Source organism: Eurosta solidaginis, chromosome 5 (genome assembly GCF_040869045.1).
Source record: "Eurosta solidaginis isolate ZX-2024a chromosome 5, ASM4086904v1, whole genome shotgun sequence".
Classification (NCBI taxonomy): domain Eukaryota; kingdom Metazoa; phylum Arthropoda; class Insecta; order Diptera; family Tephritidae; genus Eurosta; species Eurosta solidaginis.
In genome coordinates, this window is record NC_090323.1 from 114969928 (window position 1) to 114983703 (window position 13776).

Genomic DNA, 13776 nt, shown 5'->3' on the forward strand with positions numbered 1-13776 from the left:
CTCAAAAGCCTAAGAGAAAAAAGACAGGTTGGGGTAGTCGACGTCACCACGAAAGTGTTATAAGAGGACCAACTGCCAAATGGAGCTGTGAGTCGCACAGAGGAACACCCGGCACAACAGTTACGAGAGGCTGAAAGGGGCCTCGAATACTCTAAACCAAAAGGGCAAGGGGAGGACTACGAAAGTGCTGGAGGGGGACAAACAGCCCAATGGTGCTGCGAGTCTTACAGATAAACCTCCAACACAGTAAATTGGCGTCGAGCGAACTCCTCCTAACACTTGAGGAGGGTTCGTTTGACGTGGCGCTGATCCAGGAGCCGTGGCTCTCATCGGCAGGAAAGGTTGTGAAGACCCCAAATCTACAGGCTTTTGGGGCCTCCACAAATTTTGATTTTTCATTGTAGATAATAAAATTTTATATTAAAATTATACACTGAATTATAATAATTTATATATATATGGAATGAAATAAATTTACTTATACATATATGTACACACATTTTGAATTAAATATACTTTGTACAATCATACATACATTTTAAAACATATACATATGTATAATGATAACACATATTAAATTATATACAGGAGATGAAAACTTTTATCGCAGAGTGTAAGAACTCACATAATTATGCGCAAACTTACGTATAATCGAACAAGGAGAAATGGAATTGTCAAGCTATAGCGAACACACATGCATATATTTAGCTAAGTTATAAGAACTTTTATTGTAAAGCAACGGAAGCCGACTCAAAAATCGTATAAAAGGAGCGGCAAATTCAAGAACAAGGGACTCTTGGCTTAGAAGTCGTAGAGTGAGATATACGGTGGGCTGTAAAAGGTATACCGCCGAGTCGTGTAAAACGTTCGACGACTACGTATTTTACTAGGGGTCCGGATAGTTGTGTAAAACGCTCACCGATTACGTATTTACTAGGGATTCGGTGAGTTGTGTAAAACGCTCACCGATTACGTATATTCACCAGGCATACCACCGAGGCGTGTAAAACACTCGGTGATTAAACATATTATAATCACATACGTATATACATATGTATATAGATTTTCCGAAGGATTAAAAAAATCATAATTTTTTATAACGTATAACTAACATCTTTTATTGTATAGGCGAACCCATTCGCTGAGTTATACCCCAGCTATAAACCCGACTAACGGGGTTCGTTATAATTGGCACCCGAGCAGGGACCCTTATACATATAAGGGGTCATATATTTTATTTCACCGGAACATATAACAAAACAACATGGTCAAGGTAAATTGGATTTATTACCTGAAGAAAGAAGATCTTTTCACATACGCGGCCGAATTTGGATTCAACAACAGCGGAACCGTCGACGAGTTGAGGAAGGAGTTCGCCCAATTCGTTAACCAAAATCCGGGCTATGCAACAAGTTCCGCAGAGTTGGAAACAAAGCATTCCAAAACAACATTAACCACTAATCAACAAGGTCAAGGCAACAGTGGAACCGCTTCCGGAAGTCGACCAGCGACCCCGGTGAACGAACAACATTGAAAGCATAAGCATACCTGCGATACCTAATATGTCATATCAATTTGCAGGGTAACTTAGCCAACCTCCGTCTACCGTCTGCGTAATGGACCGAGCACGAAAATGGGGAATTAAGTACGATGACAAATGTAACCCACTGAGTTTCGTCGAGAGAGTAGAAGAGCTGGCGGAGGGATATGAATTTGACCTTAATTCAATCCCGCGAGCGCTACCAGAATTATTCAAGGACCGAGCCCTGGTATGGCTGCGGAACAATAATCGTCACTGGAGTGAATGGAACAGTTTTAAACACGACTTTTTACGCTTCTTATTGAGCGCATCATACTTCGAAAGGCTGGAAGACGAGATACATCAGCGAACACAACGACCACGCTTTGCTGTCCTCCCTATCCCAACTGATGCCCGCCAAGGAGGCGTGCTTTCCGCTGGGTCATTGAATCCGCCTCGGCTCGTTTCATTCCCGCCGGTAGAATTTCCGAAATTCGGCCCAACTTCCCGGCAGAGGCCGCAAGTTTAGCGAGAGTACGTGACCTTATAAGACAGCTCGATCCCGGCGACCCCCAAATAAGGGATATAAACCAACGCATCAGATTGGTTGTGGATGAACACAAATGGGCGAAATGGGAGGAGCACCTAAGCGGTTGTAACCTCTCTGCCGGTGTAGGTAAAGAGCCAAGAAGAATTAAACAAGGGGTGCCTCAGGGTGGTGTCCTATCCCCACTTTTGTTTAATTTTTACATATCAAAACTACCTTCGCCACAAGAAGGAGTTACTATCGTTCCTTACGCCGATGACTGCACAAGAATTGCCACAGGCCCGGGCCGAAAGATTGATGAGCTTTGCAACAGAATAAACGGCTACCTCCCTGATCTCCCCAGTTTTTTCGCCTCGCTAAACCTGGCGTTATCAACGACTAAATCATCCGCGACCCTATTTACAACTTGTCGACCATTTTGAACATCCACGTCGATGGCACTACGCTACCGACTGTCCTACACCCCAAAATCTTGGGTGTGACGTTTGATCTGGGTCTACATTTTGGTGAGCACGCAGCCGCAATTGTTTGGAAAATCCAGAGCCGTTATAAAATCCTCAAATCCCTTGCTGGCAGTACTTGGGGAAAAGACAAAGAAACGCTCGTTATCACATACAAAGCAATTGGCCAACCGTTTGCGTGCTACGCGTCCCCTATATGGTCGCCAAGCCTAAATAACCCACTGGAAGAAGATACAGGCCCGCCAAAATACTGCGCTCAGAACCTCTACGGGATGTCCTCTTATGTCCCCAGAACACCATCTACATAATGAGGCGAGAATACTCCCCATCAGGGAGAGAAATGAGATGCTAACCAAAGAGTTCCTGTTGAATACCCAGAAACCTGGGCATCCCAACAGACATCTGATTGATGAGCCAGCACCGCCTAGGGACTTAAGGAGTCATCTCCGTAAGCACTTTGAGGAAATACGGCACCTGAGAAATCAGCCGTATGAAACAAAAAAACACAAGCAGGTCCTTGGTGAACTCCACAAACAGGCGTCGGACCTTTATGCCGGGAATTGCCCGGTGAATCCAGTACTCGGGGAACAGTACCCAAAACTTGCGGAAGGGGAACGCATACTCCCCAGGGAAACGCGAGTCACTCTGGCTCAACTTCGTTCTGGATACTGGAACAGGTTACACTCTTACATATCCACAACCCTGACATACAAAATGTGTCCCCACATGACACCAACCATCTCTTTAATTGTAATGTGGAACCAACGCCTCTAACACCCCCTTTCATTATGGTCCACCCCTGTCGAAACAGCAAGTTTCCTTGTACTCCCGTTAGAGGATATTGATGACAATTTGTGATCGGTCACAGCTATTAGGTGGGCAAAACATTGCTACAACAACAACAACCACGAGTGTCGTTCAAGGATTACGTTTTGCAACTATGTATATTTAAAACCTTACATAAACCTTCAAAGCTGTTCCGATCGTATGGTCACTTTTATATCAAAGGCTACTTTTTTGATGCATGCAACACAATATAGTGGAAATTTTAATCCAGCGAAACTAGTGATCCTTTTTTCTTTGTATATATTTTCCGTGGTGTCAATGATTATTACGGGTATATCCGATGCCTTACGGGGTTTTTACATCCAATTAGGATTTGAGGTTTTTATTGCTCCGTTTATTGTTTCTTTGAAAATACTATACGACCGGGTGGCTTCGGTGACCATGCACCATCGAAATAAAATTAGAACTTTTTTTTCACAACTTCACGCGTTGATGTCTCCAACCAGAAAACAGAGGTCAATTTGGCGGAAATCGATCGTGCTCTCCTCTTTATCTCCTCATTTTCTCAAACCCATCATGCACGCAGTTAGACCGTTTGCCACAGGTGTTGCCACTGAACTATGTTTTGTAACTTTACCTCTAGTAAGAATTTGTAAAACCAATTGTCGCCAATTGTCATCCTCAAGAATTTAACTACCAGGCCATTATATGTGAGTGCATCTTACTGATATTACGATCAACAAAGAGACTTTAGGAACCAAATCCGCGCTCACAAGTTCTACAGGGCGAAATCAACAGCCCTTGGAATCTTGGCAGGAATACTTTTCGTGGTTAGCATATATAAATAAATTAGCAGTACCCGATAGATGATTTTCTGTATCACCCTGGTCCACATTTTGGCCGATATCGCGAAAACGCCTTCACATATACATCTAAGGGCCACTCGCTTTTAAAAACTTCATTAATACCATTCATTTGATATCCATATCGTACAAACACATTCTAGAGTCACCCCTGGCCCACCTTAATGGCGACGTTGATGTCTCCAACCAGAAAAAAGAGATAAATTTGGCGGAAATCGATCGTGCTCTCCTCTTTATCTCCTCATTTTCTCAAACCCATCATGCACGCAGTTAGACCGTTTGCCACAGGTGTTGCCACTGAACTATGTTTTGTAACTTTAACCCTAGTAGGAATTTGTGAAACCAATTGTCGCCAATTGTTATCCTCAAGAATTTAACTACCAGGCCATTCTATGTGAGTACATCTTACTGATATTACGATCAACAAAGAGACTTTAGGAACCAAATCCGCGCTCACAAGTTCTACAGGGCGAAATCAACAGCCCTTGGAATCTTGGCAGGAATACTGTTCGAGGTATTGCATATATAAATAAATTAGCAGTACCCGACAGATGATTTTCTGGATCACCCTGGTCCACATTTTGGCCGATATAACGAAAACGCCTTCACATATACATCTAAGGGCCACTCGCTTTTAAAAACCTCATTAATACCTTTCATTTGATATCCATATCGTACAAACACGTTCTAGAGTCACCCCTGGCCTACCTTAATGGCGATATCTCGAAAAGGCGTCCACCTATAGACCGAAGGCCCACTCCCTCTTAAAATGCTCAGTAACACCTTTCGTTTGATTCCCATATCCTACAAACACATTGTAGAGTCACCCTTGGTCCACCTTTATGGTGATATCTCGAAAAGGCGTCCACCTATACACCGAAGGCCCACTCGCTTTTAAAATACTCATTAACACCTTTCATTTGATTCCCATATCGTACAAACACATTCTAGAGTCACCCCTGTTCCACCTTTATGGCGATATCTCGAAAAGGCGTTCACCTATAGAACTAAGGATCACTTCTTTTTAAAATACTCATTCCACCTTTCATTAGATACCCATATCTTACAAACACATTCTGGAGTCACCCCTTGCCCACCATTATGGCGATATCTCGAAAAGGCGTCCAGCTATAGAACTAAGGATCACTCCCTTTTAAAATACTCATTTCCACCTTGCATTTGATACGCATATCGTACAAACACATTCTAGAGTCACCCCTGGTCCACCTTTATGGCAATATCTCGAAAACGCTTTCACATATACAACTAAGGCACACTCCCTTTTAAAATACTCATTAACACCTTTCATTTGATACCTATATCGTACAAACAAATTCTAGAGTCAGCCCTGGTCCACCTTTATGGCGATATCCCTAAATGGCGTCCATCCATAGAACTATGGCCTACTCTCTCTTAAAATACCCTTTAATACCTTCCATTCGATACACATGTCATACAACCACATTCCAGGGTTACCCTAGGTTAATTTTCCTGCATGGTGATTTTCCCTTATTTTGTCTCCATAGCTCTCAACTGAGTATGTAATGTTTGGTTACACCCGAACTTAGCCTTCCTTCCTTGTTTTTGTTATTTTTATGAAACCGATGCACTTAACTTAAATCACTCACAAAATTAAATAAGTTCCAAAAAAATTAATAGCGAATTTTATCACCACCGAGCGAAAATTAAAAGATATCAGCTTCGGCTGAGTTTTGAGTCTTAACTGAATCTTTATTTTTGATATTAGTTCGCATGTACGAAATAAATAAAAATCGCTACCCTGGGCGGTGGTTGGAAAAAAAAAGAGGAAGACGAGGAAAAAGAGGAAGAAGGGGAAGAAATTTATTGCATTTGACTGCAAAGTTCGAAGGTCGATTAAAAAAACTTCGAACTAACATAAACAAACGCCGCGATACGGGTCTTCTAATTTAGCCTCTATTTTCACCCCTCACTCTCAGAATCGACCTAACTTTAGCTAACCTGAATTTGTTCCACAGTGTTGTTTGTGCTGAAATACCCAGCCAACGCGATGACCCACTCCTGTACGAAATTGTGTGCACAAATTTGATACATGGACCATGTGGACAACATAATATATTTTCCCCATGCATGGCACATGGTAAGTGTGTGAAGAGATTTCCCCGCAATTATAGCGCTGAGACGCAGTCTGGCGAAGATGGCTACCCAACATACCGTAGACGGTGTCCTGAAAACGGAGGTAATACTGCCGACCTTGATGTAAGTTGAACTATGACAGGATAAACAATATATTGGTTGTTCCTTATTGCCCTGTACTACTGCGCTGTTTTTCGGCACATATTAACGTTGAATACTGTCATTCCGTTAAAGCTATTAAATGCATTCGCAAATATGTTAATAAGGGCACAAATCAAGCTACATTTTCTTTTCAAAATACTTGGGATGAAATTAAAAAATATCTCAACGGTCGGTATATAAGCACTTCAGAGTTTTTTGGCGTTTTTTTTTTTTATTGATTTTCCCATCCATGAGCGATATCCAACTGTTGTACACTTAGCAGTGCATTTACAGAATGGGCAACGAGTGTACTTCTCTGTAGATAATGTACCCCGAGTTCTGGAAAACCCCGTAAAACTACGTTGATGGCTTTTTTTGAACTATGCGCTACCGATCCTTTGGCGAAAACACTTCTTTATCATGAAGTGCCGTCTTATTATACGTGGAGAAATAATAAATTTTCCATAAGGAAGTTCGGAATATCTATTGAAGGTAACCCAGGGACTAAAAAGGCGCTTGGTAGAGTTTACACTGTACACCCCAATCAAATGGAATCTTTTTATATACGTTTATTGGTTCACAATATTCGAGGTCCTACCTCTTTTGAAAGCTTGAAAACTGTAAATGGTGTAGTTTTACCACTTTTCAAGCCGCTTGCAGAACGACGACCATAGGAATAATGCCATAGCTGAGGCAACTCTTTTGCATTCGCCGCCAAGGCTAAGAGAGTTATTTTCCATTTTAATAGTTTTTTGTCAACCGTCAAATGCTGAAGACTTCATTTTCAATGAACGCAGAAGGCGTAATGATACCGATCTACAAATTTCCGAAGATTTAATAAATCAAGGTTTGGAACAAAATTTTACGACTATTATGATAATGATTGGATAAGTAATTAACATTTCTTTTAAGGTTTGATTGACATCGAGGACAAAGTAATAGGCCTTTGCGGAAAAGATTTATCCAGTTTTGGGTTGCCTTCCCCAAATCGTGATATTCAATGACTGGAATGCCTTTTGAGACAATCCTGAGGCGCCCATGTGACTTAAATTATTTAAATGACTACCTACAAGCTACCCTCACTACGGTAGGCACCTTGTCGTTGGTGTGAGGGCTAAGCCGAACTCCATAGCGATCGACTATGAGGCGGAGCTGTTTAGGACTGACATCTACGCCGTTTCGCCTCATAGGAGGGTGGCGGAATGTAGGTGACCAAGAACTGCCATCCCCCTAATTCAAGGTGTTATGCGGGCCGTGCCTATTGGACGGTTTGCAGCCAGAGGGTAATTTCGGCTGTATTCGAACGGAGCCTTCCCGATACCGGGCCACCTCGGGAAGTATTGATGGCCTTACCACAGTAAGGGGTGCTGGTGTGGCGGGCGGTTCTTTCCCAGTATATAATACTGGACCGTGGTCGTACGACCAAGATGAACGACTAATTAAAATAAAAAAAATGTAAGGAGGGATAACCTCCGAAGAGATCTAAGGCCGAGCTTCTCTTCCAATTTGCGTCGTGCTCCTCTTGATTTTCCCTACAAATTGGCCGGACGGGACCTACATGTTTTATGCCGACTCCGAACGGCATCTGCAAGGCAGATGAGTTTTCACTGAGAGCTTTTCATGGCAGAAATACACCCGGAGCGCTTGCCAAACACTGCCGAGGGGCGACCCCGCTTAGAAAAATTTTCTTCTAATTGAAAAACCTTATTTCTAAAATTTTGATGTTGCTTTGCCCGGGAGTTGAACCCAGGGCATACGGTGTGATAGGCGGAGCACGCTACCATCACACCACGGTGGCCGTAATTGTAATAAAGACGATGATAAGAGGAGGACTGAGTCGCAAGCCAAGGACGACAAATACGCATTAAGCGATGCGTCGGACTCGGGGAGCGAGAGTAGTGCTGATTCAATGAACTCCGTGTTGGAAAAGCACACAAATGAAAATTGAGTAGAAGAGTGGAGAAGGGTATGTAACATAGGAAGTAAAAGAGCTCTCTCGTGGTACCGTGCAGCTCTAAGAATTCTACAACGCTTGGGAGCAGTAGTCGATCCAACAGAAGTCCAGATCGAGCGCTTGGAATGGGCCCATGAGGCGGTAGAAGTAGATCCAAGGCAATTCAACAGGTTTGCTGCGAGAAACTCTCGGTTCTGCAACCGGTACAAGGAGGAAGAATGGCAGAATGAGGAGGCAACGGAAGGCGATAAGCCTGCTTTCAAGAGGCAGAAAGGACTCAGTCCCAGAGCCGCGATCCAGGGCAGTGGCATAGGCAAGACAAGTAGGCCCAAACTGTAAAACAGATGGGCCCCAATAGCGAGGTGGCAACTACCTCGAAAGCTGCGAGTCAGAGGGAGGTTCCAACTACGGAAGTAGGAGATAAGCCAAAGGGAGGTAACGGTAAGACTCCGGCTTTCCCGGAGGTGCTAAAGGGAGTTAACGTTAAGACTCTGGCTTTCTCGGAGGTGCCAAAGGGAGATAACACTAAGAGTCCGGCTTTTCCCGAGAAGATGAGTGATGTTGCAAAGCAGTCACTGACTGTTGGGCTGGTTGATCGTAGCAGTCCTCTCGGACAGATGACTACTAAAAGGTGTGGATCTGTAGAAAGGGAGCTTATTAGCTTAATGCTTAAGATGAGGCGGGAACAACCAAGTAAGCCCCTTTCAACCTTTGATTCGGGGGGATGGTACAATGGTGTGAAAGTGATAGCGTGCGACAACATCACGAGTTTGCGGTGACAGGAGAAAGTGGTCCCAAACCTCCAAAGGCAATACACGAATGCGTGGTTTGAGGTGGTGGATAAAGCGCAAATCCCCGCGGTACCAGAAGTTAAGGTATGGATACAATGCGTGATGAAGTCGGAGGATACACTGCGACTTCTGCAGAATCAGAATCCGAACATACCGACACAGTATTAAAAGGTACTTACTGTATCTCGGCCTACGGAAGAAGGTCAGTTCTACATCTTCCAAATAAACAAGCAGGCGGAGGATATATTGTACACGCAGCTTCGCAAAATGTCCTTTGGCACAGGCAAAATTTACATGCGACTCAGGAAAAGAAGTCCCGAGGAAAAAATCCTAAAACGCTAGAGGTGGGCGAAGTCGAAAAGGGCCTCAAAAGCCTAAGAGAAAAAAGACAGGTTGGGGTAGCCGACGTCACCACGAAAGTGTTATAAGAGGACCAACTGCCAAATGGAGCTGTGAGTCGCACAGAGGAACACCCGGCACAACAGTTACGAGAGGCTGAAAGGGGCCTCGAATACTCTAAACCAAAAGGGCAAGGGGAGGACTACGAAAGTGCTGGAGGGGGACAAACAGCCCAATGGTGCTGCGAGTCTTACAGATAAACCTCCAACACAGTAAATTGGCGTCGAGCGAACTCCTCCTAACACTTGAGGAGGGTTCGTTTGACGTGGCGCTGATCCAGGAGCCGTGGCTCTCATCGGCAGGAAAGGTTGTGAAGACCCCAAATCTACAGGCTTTTGGGGCCTCCACAAATTTTGATTTTTCATTGTAGATAATAAAATTTTATATTAAAATTATACACTGAATTATAATAATTTATATATATATGGAATGAAATAAATTTACTTATACATATATGTACACACATTTTGAATTAAATATACTTTGTACAATCATACATACATTTTAAAACATATACATATGTATAATGATAACACATATTAAATTATATACAGGAGATGAAAACTTTTATCGCAGAGTGTAAGAACTCACATAATTATGCGCAAACTTACGTATAATCGAACAAGGAGAAATGGAATTGTCAAGCTATAGCGAACACACATGCATATATTTAGCTAAGTTATAAGAACTTTTATTGTAAAGCAACGGAAGCCGACTCAAAAATCGTATAAAAGGAGCGGCAAATTCAAGAACAAGGGACTCTTGGCTTAGAAGTCGTAGAGTGAGATATACGGTGGGCTGTAAAAGGTATACCGCCGAGTCGTGTAAAACGTTCGACGACTACGTATTTTACTAGGGGTCCGGATAGTTGTGTAAAACGCTCACCGATTACGTATTTACTAGGGATTCGGTGAGTTGTGTAAAACGCTCACCGATTACGTATATTCACCAGGCATACCACCGAGGCGTGTAAAACACTCGGTGATTAAACATATTATAATCACATACGTATATACATATGTATATAGATTTTCCGAAGGATTAAAAAAATCATAATTTTTTATAACGTATAACTAACATCTTTTATTGTATAGGCGAACCCATTCGCTGAGTTATACCCCAGCTATAAACCCGACTAACGGGGTTCGTTATAATTGGCACCCGAGCAGGGACCCTTATACATATAAGGGGTCATATATTTTATTTCACCGGAACATATAACAAAACAACATGGTCAAGGTAAATTGGATTTATTACCTGAAGAAAGAAGATCTTTTCACATACGCGGCCGAATTTGGATTCAACAACAGCGGAACCGTCGACGAGTTGAGGAAGGAGTTCGCCCAATTCGTTAACCAAAATCCGGGCTATGCAACAAGTTCCGCAGAGTTGGAAACAAAGCATTCCAAAACAACATTAACCACTAATCAACAAGGTCAAGGCAACAGTGGAACCGCTTCCGGAAGTCGACCAGCGACCCCGGTGAACGAACAACATTGAAAGCATAAGCATACCTGCGATACCTAATATGTCATATCAATTTGCAGGGTAACTTAGCCAACCTCCGTCTACCGTCTGCGTAATGGACCGAGCACGAAAATGGGGAATTAAGTACGATGACAAATGTAACCCACTGAGTTTCGTCGAGAGAGTAGAAGAGCTGGCGGAGGGATATGAATTTGACCTTAATTCACTCCCGCGAGCGCTACCAGAATTATTCAAGGACCGAGCCCTGGTATGGCTGCGGAACAATAATCGTCACTGGAGTGAATGGAACAGTTTTAAACACGACTTTTTACGCTTCTTATTGAGCGCATCATACTTCGAAAGGCTGGAAGACGAGATACATCAGCGAACACAACGACCACGCTTTGCTGTCCTCCCTATCCCAACTGATGCCCGCCAAGGAGGCGTGCTTTCCGCTGGGTCATTGAATCCGCCTCGGCTCGTTTCATTCCCGCCGGTAGAATTTCCGAAATTCGGCCCAACTTCCCGGCAGAGGCCGCAAGTTTAGCGAGAGTACGTGACCTTATAAGACAGCTCGATCCCGGCGACCCCCAAATAAGGGATATAAACCAACGCATCAGATTGGTTATGGATGAACACAAATGGGCGAAATGGGAGGAGCACCTAAGCGGTTGTAACCTCTCTGCCGGTGTAGGTAAAGAGCCAAGAAGAATTAAACAAGGGGTGCCTCAGGGTGGTGTCCTATCCCCACTTTTGTTTAATTTTTACATATCAAAACTACCTTCGCCACAAGAAGGAGTTACTATCGTTCCTTACGCCGATGACTGCACAAGAATTGCCACAGGCCCGGGCCGAAAGATCGATGAGCTTTGCAACAGAATATACGGCTACCTCCCTGATCTCCCCAGTTTTTTCGCCTCGCTAAACCTGGCGTTATCAACGACTAAATCATCCGCGACCCTATTTACAACTTGTCGACCATTTTGAACATCCACGTCGATGGCACTACGCTACCGACTGTCCTACACCCCAAAATCTTGGGTGTGACGTTTGATCTGGGTCTACATTTTGGTGAGCACGCAGCCGCAATTGTTTGGAAAATCCAGAGCCGTTATAAAATCCTCAAATCCCTTGCTGGCAGTACTTGGGGAAAAGACAAAGAAACGCTCGTTATCACATACAAAGCAATTGGCCAACCGTTTGCGTGCTACGCGTCCCCTATATGGTCGCCAAGCCTAAATAACCCACTGGAAGAAGATACAGGCCCGCCAAAATACTGCGCTCAGAACCTCTACGGGATGTCCTCTTATGTCCCCAGAACACCATCTACATAATGAGGCGAGAATACTCCCCATCAGGGAGAGAAATGAGATGCTAACCAAAGAGTTCCTGTTGAATACCCAGAAACCTGGGCATCCCAACAGACATCTGATTGATGAGCCAGCACCGCCTAGGGACTTAAGGAGTCATCTCCGTAAGCACTTTGAGGAAATACGGCACCTGAGAAATCAGCCGTATGAAACAAAAAAACACAAGCAGGTCCTTGGTGAACTCCACAAACAGGCGTCGGACCTTTATGCCGGGAATTGCCCGGTGAATCCAGTACTCGGGGAACAGTACCCAAAACTTGCGGAAGGGGAACGCATACTCCCCAGGGAAACGCGAGTCACTCTGGCTCAACTTCGTTCTGGATACTGGAACAGGTTACACTCTTACATATCCACAACCCTGACATACAAAATGTGTCCCCACATGACACCAACCATCTCTTTAATTGTAATGTGGAACCAACGCCTCTAACACCCCTTTCATTATGGTCCACCCCTGTCGAAACAGCAAGTTTCCTTGTACTCCCGTTAGAGGATATTGATGACAATTTGTGATCGGTCACAGCTATTAGGTGGGCAAAACATTGCTACAACAACAACAACCACGAGTGTCGTTCAAGGATTACGTTTTGCAACTACAGAACCTCATGAGACACGCGAACCTCACCGAGGAACAAAGACTGCAAAGAATATACCGAAACTGCAGAAGTGAGTATCAATTATATATAAAGCGAACTGAATTTCAGACGCTCGAAGGCTTGGTGAGTCTGGCAGAGAACTTCGAAAATATCACGAATGGTAGAGATACGCAGAGAGTAGTGGCAGGAGCACTTCCAGCAAGGCATCCAGATTACCGGCATTTTTTCATACAAGAATTACCAGATGTAGAGCCAAGTAGCAGGACTGGCAATGGCAATACGCAGCGAAGTAACCCACCAACAAGACAACCGTATACGAACCCCAGGAACGCGTGCAGGCGATGTGGTGAAAACGGATATCGTGCCTATGCGTGCCGCAATGAACGTCGAGAATTTTTTGGGAATGTGGTTGGCACAACATTCTCACAAAAAATTGTTGCCGCGCATCATCGGGAAACGACCGGAGAATCGACCAGACCCGAGGGGTGGGGTCTCCAGCAATACAAATTCGAGAGGTCTAACTATTTTTAAGCAAACAGGAGGACGTATTTTGGCCGACGTAAAGATAAATGGCTGCAAAGTAACAGCAACAGTAGATACAGGAGCGACAAGGAGTTTTATGAGTGAGACATGTTCGAGGAGATTAGGTATGGCCATTTTTAAACAGGTACGAAGCCGAGTGGTATTGGGCGATGGTAGAGCCAGCACGCTAAAGGAAGCAATAGTGGCAGATGTAGAGATTAAGAAAGAAAAGTACAATAGCGAAA

At 43.9% G+C, this 13776-nt stretch overlaps 1 protein-coding gene across 1 annotated transcript in view; it reads left to right on the plus strand.

The window, feature by feature from the left end:
- The window catches only part of LOC137254259 (leucine-rich repeat-containing protein 15-like), a 1016997-nt gene that overhangs the window by 862730 nt on the left and 140491 nt on the right, over window positions 1-13776 (plus strand). The window lies entirely within an intron of this gene.